Consider the following 10,810-nt stretch of genomic DNA (forward strand, 5'->3'; position numbering starts at 1 on the left):
CCTTATTGGGGCGGGGGGTGGGGAAGAGATGGCAGAGTGGATAGGACAGGTTATAGGATTGGTTATGCTGCAAAATAAGAATAAAAAAAGAGATCCTGAAATCCCAGCGCTTAGAAACAAGAAGGCTTTGTTGTCTTCTACATGTCCAGCACTGGTCAGTGGGGCATTCTGCTCCATATGCTCAGGGACACAAGCCACCATCTCACTGTCCCATCATCTGCAAAGACCATGCTGTTCCTCAGACCTGCCAGCAGAAGTGAGGGCTGAAAAGCTCCCTCAGCTTGGAATCCACCCCATCCTTAGTGCCCCTATATTGTTACCCTGAATGAGTATCTGGCCCTGATTAATTGCAAGGGCAGTGGGAAGTGGGGGAGAAAATGGACTATTTAGGGGAGCACTGTCATGTCTCATGTAGCCTGCTTTTCTGGTCACCAAATATCTATCCGCTTCCTTCTTCCCAATTTCTGACCGTCTAAAAGTTCTGTGTCATCTTTGCATCTGGCAAAAGTTCTAGGGTCACTGAGTGCTGTATGGTCATCACTCTGTCAGGTTATGACCTGACTCCTCTAGGTTGGAGGTCTCAGAAGTAAGGAGACAAGTTATCTGCTGCCCCGGTAACCAGCACACATGGTGGAACAGGAACAGGTGAACAGTAACAAACACATCTTGTAACCATGAAATTTTGTGCGTTCTTCTCACCAGAAAAAGGGGCTTTTCTTCCACCTTCTGGCCTTTCCTTGCTGTCTGAGAGGGGTCTCACATTTCTAAATAGAATCACTCCTGCTGCAGAATTCATCTAATTCTCCCTGTTTCTCTAGGAACTTCTGCACCTATTTGGATTGTTAACCCCTTTGTCTCCATTGATTTCTTCTCTTCCACTTGAGTGCAGGTAATTGTTATGTGTCTTAAGCACATTCTCTGTGCAGACTGGTGCCCAGGTTTCAGACTGACACAGACAAGGACGACCCTGGATTCTTAGTGGCACTCAGATTCTCCTGGAAATAGGTAGGAAAGAGATGTTGGGAGATCACTTTTTGAGCTATTAATGTGTATTTTGTTCATTATATTTTTTCCTCTTTCATATATTAGACACATGATTAAGCCCTTCTCATTCCCTGGAATCAGGAGTTTTTGCAGGGCAGAGAGCTGAAGAAAGCTGCTTGAAATCAGAGACCTTTCCTGCCTTTCTTAAAAGTGTAAAGGATAGTAAAGTGTCTGGTGGGGAGGAGAAAGGCAAGGAGAGAGTGCCTTTGAAAGGAGCAAGCAGGGATATTGCCCCGCTGGGAGGAGGTGGTGGTGGGAGCCCAGGGCCTGCTTTGGCAATGTCCCAGGGACGAGGAAGGACCCCATGGGGGCTGTCTCGGTTTGTGTCTTGGGAGGCCCACGGGAACTAGGATTCCATGTGTTTTACCTTCTCCAAGGTTCAGTCTTTGCTTTCTTCCTTCCCACCTCCCTCACATATTTCCCAAGTGCCTGCTGTGGACAGAGCTTAGAAATGCCCTGTGGATGCAATAAGTGATGGTTCTAACTCTGGTGGCCCCGAAGTTGGCTAGGGGGACATAATTATAATGTAATGATTCTGAAAATAGAAATATGATCAAAGCAGTCTGAAAGAAAAGGAAATGGCCAACCCTCGCACATTACTTTTTTCTCTCCAGTGAACTCTTGCTTCATTTCTCTGGTATTATGTTCTCCTGAATCCTTATCTCAAGCAGTTCTTTGACCCTTTGCTTTCTGAGCATGCTTTCTCTGTCTCCTGTCTGTATTTCTTTCTCTCCAGTAGCTGGAGAAGTCTATCATGGGTTTATTTGTGTCCTCTAGTGTTCTCCAAATCTTAAAAATGTAGGCAAAAAATGAATTTATTGAAAAATATTTGAGTAGCTCATAGGTGGTGGGGTGGCAGGGGGGAAGGTGAAAAGTCATACTTGGAAAATGGCTTAGCAGGAATTAAGTTCCCACCACTCAAAGAAGAATCTGGGTTTGGCATCTCCATGGGTGCCTTGACACTAGGGAGGCCATTGCTGTGAATCATTTTTTAACTCTTTCTGCATCTTTGAGTTCCTCCTTTAAGACTCAAGAGTCCTGAGCAGAAGCATCGAATGGACCTGGTCTTGATGCATCCTTACAGTCCTGCCACTAGAGGGTTGGGGCAGGCAGTTACTGGCTTCTAGGCTCCCATGTTGAGAAATGAGGCTCTGCTTCCACCAAAATCCACGAACGAGTAAGGGGTCTTCTGAAATAGGAAGGTAATCTGTGGCCAAATATATATACGTATATAAAGTCCCTTTTCAAATATCATTACCTGCCTATATTTTATCAGGAGACTCCTATACATCCCAGATCCATAACTCTGGTTCTGACCTGTCTCCCCTTTGGTGTCCTCTCTTTCCAGGTGCATCCAGAGCCTTCCTCTTGGATGCTCCATGGCGCTCCAAGCTGACATAGGCGGGGCACATTCATCTTCCTTTCCCTTCTCATACTATCTCTTGCTTCAAGGATCACTTGGGAAATGAGTTGAAATGCAGATTCCCTGGATTCACTCCACCTCCCCAATTCTGATGTTTTGCCTGGAGCAGGACCCAGGAATCTCCAAGTTTTAGCAGATGGCGTATGTAATTTTGATACTAGTGATGGCGTTCTCATCTCTTACAAACTCTTACCAACTTTTTCTTTGTCATATCTGTCAAATTTTCCCTTTCTTTTCCTCAAAACAGTATGCCTTCACTATTGCAAAGAAGTCTTCGAGCCATCTTTCCCTATTATTGGCTTTATTATCTATCTGTCCCACCATCGCTATCGTAGAGCTTCTCATAGGCATCTCTGGCTTCTCCTCGGTGAGAGCTTCGGGGGGAGAGAGGGAAACTGCCTTCTGCTTTCTGGCCGTACTTCCAGAAATTGCATTCTTCTAAGGGTGATAGAGCATTAGATGCCTGGAAAGGCACAAGTCCTGGCCGATTGGCGTGGATGCTGCTTGTAAACCACAGGTATCGGATGCAAAATGGTCCTGGTCCTGATAAGCATCTATAATAACTCTGCTGGGGCTTTTGCGTCCACAGCCCGACAGGCCTGCACACGTCACGCCACAAGTCACAGTAGTCATCGGAAGGACCTTCTGCAAACTGTGTGCTGAGCATGAATATTTACTCCTTCCTTTGGGCAGATTATGATCAAGCCCTTATGATTTCCTTTAGACATCTTTCTTTTCAAACTTGTGTGTTTATAAGTTTGTTTTGTACCATGGAGCTATCTGCATAAAATTATTCAAAGGATTCTGCCATTATTTACTCCCCTGGAATGAACAGTCTCCAGTAAACAAGGGGTTAGAATAAGGAGGCTGCCTCCTTCCACGCTGATAGTTGTTTTTTTTTTTATTAAGAGTATTATACAATTTTCTTTTCTCTTGTGCTTTATATATTGATATGGCTTTATGTATTTTCTCACCTTGAAATTTTCTTTATAGGTTTTAATTTAAAAGTTGAAGAGGGAGATCTCAATTTCCTTGATTCTTTGACCTCTGAGTTAGAAGGTGGTTGTAGTAGTGAATCATTAGAGGCAAAGAAGCGAAAAAGTACCATTTGTTCTGGGACAATTCTACATCATAAATTTGACCTTAGACTTACAAGAATGCTAAACTCCGAAAGAGAAGCATACATGAGCTCTGTTCCTGACCTTGAACAAGGAGTAGCATTGTCTAATGCAGCCCGTCAGAAACACACAGTATCTCCGATCCCTTGCTTCTCTCTGTTCCAGAAGTGCACTTCCTGATTAGATCAAAGAGATTAACAGTGTAACCAACAGCTCAGTGCAAAGGCTGAATGCATATAGAACCTATACCGAGCGCTACCTATTTATTTAATAACTGTGGTGCATGTGAATCTAAGTTCACACCCCCACAAACATGAGAAATACCACCTTCAAACTCTCTAAGTCATTCTAATTTTGTTCCTAAAATCTGCCTCTCTAGGCTGCCAAGAAATTCAGTGAGTCATACTAAGGGCTTCTTAAGGTTCTGGGCTTTATACCGTTGGGACTACCTGGTGTTCTGTCACCTGTTCTCATGTGTCATCACCGAGACATCTACTGTCCTTGTCTACACATTCCCTGTAGGCCTGAGAGCTCTCCCGAGGGGAGAAAGGAGTCTTTGGCCAACTGTCAGTAGTTAGTGCACTGTCCTCCCTTCTGAGGTTTTGCTGCTTCTCTCCTAACACAGTCCATCCCCACCCCGCCCCACACAGGACAGCCCTTTCTGTCTCACACAAAGCTCCTTCCTGTTCTCTGCTTCTCCAGTCCACTCTACTTTTTCCCTCAAACCTGTTCTTGGACTGAATTACTAGCAACCAAAACTTTGTTTGCCTTTTCTTGAGAACAGGGAGGACCAGGGCTCAGAAAGTGAGGGGACATGTTTGCATCCCATCCTTTGAGTATAGAAAAGAAAGAAAATAAAGAAGTCTTGTACACTAACACATGAGCATTGGTTCAGTTCTTGCTATGTATAAAATTCAGTGCTCATTCCTTCTTCTCCTGAATTGATGCTGACTCTTAGATACTCTGCAAAGCACTGAAGGCATATCATAGTCCTTGCCAACATCAGGCAGGGTTCTAGGGTGCAACCAACAAAACCCAGCTTTTGCTAATTTAAGCAAAAAGGTCTGGGGGCATCAGGGACATTTCTCCCTCCAAAATAAAAAGAGCAAATGATGTGTGGAGTTAGCCAGATGAATGAGTTCTAAGAATAAGTGGTGAGAGAAGAGAGTGAAGAAATAAGGCAGGGCCAAGCACTGGAGAAGGAGAAAGGGAAACAAAGATGAATAATGTAACCTCTGCTCCTAAGAGCCTTCACACTTCGGTGAGGAGCTGGACCTGTGTGCACATAATGTGAGGAAGTCAGTGAAGTGAGGCAGAGCTTAGGCACAGCTCCTCTTGGAAGCAGCCAACTCTGGTGTTCCTAGAAGGCAGGTTACTCTGGAGCACCGTGGGGTCCTGTGGTGCTGACACCATGGCAGAGGTGGTGTTCCAGTTCTCTGGACACCGGGCAAGAGGACAGGCTGTCTTGCATAAACAGTAGAGCATCCTAAATTAAGAAATCACTTTAAAATTTTCTTCCTTGCAGCCTTGCCTTGTCAGTGGTAAAATGTCGTACCTGAATCTGGAAGGAACCATCAGATGCCATATTATTTTTATTGTTCATATTGAACATTTTCCAGAGAATACCATTTCCATGGGGTCAAACCCAAGTCAGTAGATCCAGGCATGTCCAGATGCAGTTTGATTTTTTTTTTTTAAGATTTTATTTATTTGAGAGAAAGAGACACAGCGAGAGAGGGAACACAAGCAGGGGCAGAGGGAGAGGGAGAAGCAGGCTTCCCACTGAGCAGGGAGCCCCATGCAGGGCTCAATCCCAGGACCCTGGGACCATGACCTGAGCCGAAGGCAGACGCCCAATGACTGAGCCACCCAGGTGCCCCTGCAGTTTGATCTTAAAGCTATTTATTTTTCATTGATCGGGGCAGTTCTATTGGCAACGTGTACTGTCAGTTATATCGACAGTGCTGTAGATTACATGGTTGTGTTAAGTGCCATTGCTATTTAGAAACCAACAATACCTGATAAATCTGGAAGAATAATTTATTAAGATTATTAGTCTGTATTTTAGTATCACTGCTGTAAACAAATCTGAAAGAATGGAAGCTATTTCTTCTTTGTGGACAACACCAACTTTCCCATCCCCACACCAACACTGCCTCTACACAGGAAGCAGAGATTTGGATTCAAGCCCAGGGCTCAGGGTCTTTCTTGCCTCTAGAGCAGAGTTAGAAGGAATATCTTCCTTCAAATTACTGAAATATGGTAATAGGAGGAGAAAGGTTAAGGGCTCTGAACAGGCCAAACTGGCCAAAACTGGGAGGTAGCTGACCTGTAATGAGAAAGGGAGTGAGTTCCTCTACCCTTTAGTGTGTGTGTGTGTGCATGTGTATTTGTAATCTGTGAAAGGTGAGGAGCCATGCCTCATTGACACGTTACTTCCAGTTGGTTAGCAAAGCTCTGTTGGGTGATGGTATATGGATCCTGAGGGTGGGGATGGGAGTTCTACTCTGAGCGCCGTGGCCTCCTTGTTTGGCATGAAGGATCTCTGGGCCCAGGCATGGAGTCCTGAGTGGCCCCGCTCATCTGTGAGTGGATGACGTGGGTGAGCACAGTAAACATCTTGGCAGCAAACTGTACTAAAGATTCTTTTTTTTTTTTTTTAAAGATTTTATTTATTCATTTGAGACACAGAGATACAGAGAGAGCATGAGCAGGGGCAGAGGCAGAGGGAGAGGGAGAAGCAGGCTCCCCGCTGAGCCAGGAGCCTGATATGGGGCTCGATCCCAGGACCCTGGAATCATGACCTGAGCCGAAGGCAGACGCTTAACCATCTGAGCAACCCAGGTGCCCCTGTACTAAAGATTCTTGTGCCCCAAAAAGAACTGAGTCAGACTTTCTCAGCATGAGGGCAGGTAAAAGCCCTGAATCAGATTTAATTGGATTCAAATATTATCATCTCCTGTGACAAATCAAGAAAACAACCTGTAAAGAAGTTGTAAGATTCCTGTAAGGCCATGTTAAGATGAAAAAAAAAAATTCTGGTGTGAGTTCTATGAATACTTAAAGCTTTTTGATATTGCTATAGACGATTGGTGCTATCCAATGGAACTTTCTGTGTGGATGGAAATGTTCAAGAACTGTACTGTCCAATCCAGTAGCCACTAACCATATGTGGCTATGTCAATTAAATTTTAATTATTAAACTCAAATAAAATGAAAAATTTAGTTCCTCAGCCATACTAGCCACATTTCAGGTGCTTGATAGACATATGTGGCTACTATATTGGACAGTTCTGGAGCCAAGACTCTTGTTTCTAGGCGATTTCTCTAGTTGGGATTTGGGAACTAGTTTTCAACTTTTGTGTTAACTCTGCCTGATTAGAAGGGGCTGCTTCAAGTATTATGTTGGAGATCCTATTTAGATATCCCGGGAAAGAATGCAGTGGATGACAGCATGAGTGTGGAAAAAGTTGCAGTGGCGTGCTTCTTGGTTATTCACCATTTCCTATTTTAAATGTTTCCTCACATTAGAGAGACTATGTGGGTGGAGCAAATGCTTCACCCCACTCAGTTCCTATGTGGTCCCGTTTCCCATGTGTTTGGATCACCTGTCTCTGGGAGACATCTATTTCCAATCTCCATAAAGGGTGGGAATACTGAGCCCCGTGCCCCATTCCCCCCAAAATCACACTCAGTCACATACATACCACACTGTCAAGGGAGAAGACTCAGGGAAGTGGGAGCCGGGCAGGCCAGTTTTGGTTAAAAGAAGTAAAGGGGGAAGGAAAAAAACCACTGGTCAAATTCACGTATTTTCTTTCCGACTAAGAACAATTGGCAGCAGCAGAAGTAATATTATATGGCCACAGGCTATTATCTTCCTTTCTTTGAACTCATGGATGATTTTCTACTCATCATACGTCATGGCTTTTTGGAAGGATTAAATGTATTGACCTCTTACTGTTAGTATTTCCGTAGTTTGCTCAAGGACCTTGGGGGAGGATAAAAGAGAGTTCTATAGTCTGGATTTTTTTTTGAGGAAAAGGACAGTTTCTTTATTCCTCTTATTGTGAGTCTATTCGTTCCCCAAGAGACATGGACTTCTTACAGTCAAGATACATGCCTTTGTAGAAGAGTGTCTGGCATACCAGTTGATGAAAGATGACACACAATGTATAGTTTATTGAACTGGAATTTAACAGAAAGCCTTGTATTTAAGACTACCTCAGCGCTCCCCTCTCTGATTTTCCTACCTCAGTGGCTAAATGAAGATTATCAGGGACATGAAACCAATTCAGGTGTAACTGCCAATAGCTACGTCAGAACAGCTGTTTAACCCCTGGTATCCTGATGATGACATTTGTGCCAATTCCCCATCATCTCAGTCCTTCATCGTTAGGACAATCTTCACAGGGTATGGTGGGCATCTTGAACAGAGCTGAAAATATGAATATAAGTTTTTACTCTGTCTACGTGGCCAAGTTAAAAATGGGATTCTCTCTCTATATTTGTATACAAATATAGTATATCCACATATATAAATATGCACGTGTGTATATATAGTATATCCATATATACATATATGGATATATGGATATATATATTATATATAATATACATATAATATATACATATACATATATATGTATATTATATACATATTCTATATTCTATATTTTATCAAGGCTTGGCTGCCACCTGGTGGAGGAAATCCTCCAATATGTGCATTTCAATATTGAGCAAATAAGTAAGATGCATATGTCCTTAGTTAACTGTCTGTTGGGATGCCTGGAAAAATGTTCTGAAATAGTTTGGTGGCCTTTGGGGAATTAAAGACTTTCATGAACATAAAGGTGTTTATGGTGTGTCTGTGGAGTTGAGGGCATGTCTGTAAGGTCCTGTCTGCCACTGGGATTACTCATTAACAAATCAGTCTCTAGCACCAGAGTCAGGATCTTCTAGGGTTCTTTCCAGCTGTGAGATTGTGCAAATTTATACCTAGCTCCAGAGAACAACTTTGAGGCCAGAATTGCTGGGGTTCTGATTGCCGGCTGGAGCCTGAGGAGAATCCTGTTGATTCCGTCCAGATGTGAAATCTAGAAGCCACCCCCTCCTTGAACAGATCTCATGGAGCAACTTGGAGCAGGAAAGAGCTCTCATTTCCCTTTAGGAGATGACAGCCCTGTAAGTGAGGAGCATGTAAAGGGTAAAACGGGAAAGCGGCAAGATAAATTGTAGCAGTGCTGGGCGCCTGAGAGACTTCCCTTAAGTGGCTGTCTTCCTTTCTGATGTCTTAAAAAGACCACACACACCCCAGAAAAAGGATCTATTTGCCTTTGAGTTCTGGAACCATTCAGGATACAAGGAAGACACTTGGATTTTGTAGAATGATTAGTATAATAATATATCGGATCACACTGAGACCGCTTCCCAGGTTTCCTTGGCCCCCTTCCCCAGGCTGCTGGGTCCGTGAGACCGCCACTGTCCCCTCACCCGACACCACTGTCCCCCTCATTCTGCCCCAGGGGCAAGGCCGGTGTCCGGGGTCTGTCAGGTCAGGTGTGGGCACCAACACTGCCCTTCCCCCCCGCAGACGTGAGGCAGCCCTCAGTGGAGGGTCGGGGATTCGGTGTCCCGGTGGCTGCCTGGAAACCCTCGTGACAAATCGGGTGAAGGTGCAAGGGGGCCGGGCTTGTAGGCCGAGGATAGAGCTTGTGAGGAGGGCTTGGGAGAGCACAGAGCTGGGGGAGCGGCAAGATGGCAGCGTGGCTGGACTGTGGTGAGCAGGCAGGAGAAGGAGGCCGAGGGCAGGTGAGGCGCGGCCTGCTGGACCATCCGGAACCTTAGCTGAGTGCGGCTTGGGTGACACAGGAGTCACGTAGGCAGACTTGCATCCGCTGCACGTCCCTCTGGCTTCAGGGTGGAGATGTGATGGGAGGGACATGGAACCTGAGAAACAGAGACGAGCGGGGAGATGGGGGGCGGGGGGATGGCGGCTGGAGCTGATGGGGCAGCCAGCGCGTGGTCAGGAGCCCCGAGAGCCCAGGCTGGCTCTGTCACGAACTTTGCTGGAGTGATTTAAGTCTCTTGCTGCTCCATTTGCTTATCTATGAGTTAGAGTTAAAATTTCCTGATTCCGAGCCTTACTTTGAGAATTAAGAGAACACACTTGGAAAATAAGGATGCTTCTGGAATCCTGTTTGGGTGTGGGGGGCGTGGGGATGGCATAGGGATGGTGTGGGAGGGCGCGGGGGGCGCCGGGATGGCGCGGGGAGGGCGTGGGGATGGTGTGGGGGCACAGGGGGTGTGGGGATGGTGCGGGGACGGTGTGGGGGCGCAGGGGGTGTGGGGATGGTGCGGGGATGGTGTGGGGGGCGCGGGGCGCGTGGGGACGGCGTGGCCGCCTCTGACTGGAGGTGCTGTCATGCTGGTTAAGCACAGCGGCCACCGAGTCCATTCCTCAAGCCAGGTAACCAGGTGATGTACGTGGACATAAGGAGGCTTATCTTGAAATCGTGTCTCCAGTGGGTTAAGGATGAGCCGGAGCTATTTCGGGTAATAGAAATGGCTGGCAGGCAACTGGAAAGAGCAGCGCTGAGAAGTCCCAGCCGGCATTTGCTTCCCGCTGAGCTCCGCATGTATTAAAACAGACTGATAAACACTGTAATTAACAATCCTGGAGTGATGGTACCTTCCTACAGTAAAAACAGGTGATGGATTTGAAATGCAGTTTGAACCTAATCATTTGGGTGAGGTTATTTCATAGTTGACTAATTTAGCAAACCATTTTTTAAAAGTGCTAATTAAAAATTGCCTGAGGTTATCAATTTGCTGGCAGAACTACAGAAAAATGGGTATAGAAGGGTTTCAGTCCAGCTAATTATTGAATAAAGCATAAGACTTGATTACCGTGGCAGGGAATTTTTTAAATGGGGATCTTTTCGTGAGCACGTCTTGTTATTTAGGGTAGTAGTTATTGAAAGACTAGAACGACAACATAGTGTCTTATGTGGTTCATTTTGTTCATCAGTATGCCCAGCATCATTAGGGCGAACCCATTCTTACATACTGGACTGAGGAACCTCCGGGCCCCGGTTGACAGTCTCCTAAGTAGGAGCTGGCCCTGAAGCCCGCCACCCAGAGCATACAGTTATCACGTCTGTTTTCATCATCAGCACCTGGAGGTTCAGTTAGAGCATTTAATGTGCTGGGAGGGTGGCTGGTG

This window comes from Halichoerus grypus, chromosome 12 (assembly GCF_964656455.1).
Source record: "Halichoerus grypus chromosome 12, mHalGry1.hap1.1, whole genome shotgun sequence".
Lineage (NCBI taxonomy): Eukaryota > Metazoa > Chordata > Mammalia > Carnivora > Phocidae > Halichoerus > Halichoerus grypus.